This window comes from Otolemur garnettii, unplaced genomic scaffold (assembly GCF_000181295.1).
Source record: "Otolemur garnettii isolate 467f Iridium unplaced genomic scaffold, OtoGar3 scaffold00157, whole genome shotgun sequence".
Taxonomy (NCBI): Eukaryota; Metazoa; Chordata; class Mammalia; order Primates; family Galagidae; genus Otolemur; species Otolemur garnettii.
The window spans coordinates 3,903,943-3,905,419 of record NW_003852552.1 but is presented as its reverse complement, the minus strand read 5'-3'; positions in this window follow the sequence as shown (position 1 = coordinate 3,905,419).

Here is a 1,477-nt window from a genome sequence, read left to right as displayed (position 1 = left end):
GTTTTTATTTGTGAGTAATGTCTTGGCTATTTGAGGTTTTTTTCTGATTCCATATAAAACAAAGTATTATTTTTCAAGATATTTAAAGTATGACAATGGAACTTTAATAGGGATTGCATTAAAATTATATATTGCTTTGGGTAGTATGGACATTTTAACAATGTTAATTTTTCGCAACCATGAGCGTGGTATGTTTTTCCATTTGTTAACATTTTCAGCTATTTCTTTTCTTAGAGTTTCATAGTTCTATTTGCTACCAGAGATCAGACTATACTATAAATTTATAGTGATCATAACAGCATGGTTTTGGCAAAAAAACAGAGAGGTAGATGTATGGAACAGAATAGAGAACCAAGAGATGAACCCAGCTACTTACCGCTATATGATCTTTTACAAGCCAATTAAAAACATTGAGTGGGGAAAAGAGTCCCTATTTAATAAATGGTGCTGGATGAACTGTCTGGTGACCTGTAGAAGACTGGAACTGGATCCACACCTTTCACCACTAACTAATATTGACTCTCACTAGGTTAAAGATTTAAGCTTAAGACATGAAACAATAAAAATACTAGAAGAAAGTGTAGGGAAAACACTTGAAGAAATCAGCCTGGGTGAAAATTTTATGAGGAGGACTCCCCCCCTCCAGGCAATTGAAACAACATCAAAAATATACTACTGGGACCTCATCAAATTAAAAAGCTTCTGCACAGCCAAGAACCCAGTAAGTAAATCAAGTAGATAGCCCTCAGAATGGGAAAAGATATTTGCTGGATATGTCTCTGACAAAGGTTTAATAACCAGAATCCACAGAGAACTCAAACATATTAGCAAGAAGAGAACAAGTGATCACCCCTCAGAGTGGGTAAGGGACTTGAAGAGAAACTTCTCTGAAGAAGGCAGGTGCATGGCCTACAGATATATGAAAAAATGCTCACCATCCTTAATCATCAGAGAAATGCAAATCAAAACTACTTTGAGATATCATCTAACATGCTGGTGGGATTGCAAACTAATATGTTCCTTGTGGAAAGACATCTGGAGAACACTTAGAAAACTAAAAATAGACCTGCCATTTGATCCTATAATTCCTCTATTAGATACATATCCAGAAGAACAAAAATCAAACTACAATAAAGATATTTGTATCAGAATGTTCACTGAAGCCCAGTTCATAATTGCTAGGTCATGGAAGAAGCCCAAGAGCCCATCAACCCACGAATGGATCAATAAATTGTGGTATATGTGCACCATGGAATACTATGTAACCATTGAGAAAGATGGAGACTTTACCTCCTTCATGTTTACAAAGATGGAGCTGGAAAATATTCTTCTTAGCAAAGTATCTCAAGAATGGAAGAAAAAGTATCCAATGTACTCAGCCCTACTATGAAACTAATTTATAGCTTTCATAGGAAAACTATAACCCAATTTTAGCCCAGGAATATGGGGGGAGGGGAGAGGGAGGGGAGTTGAAGGG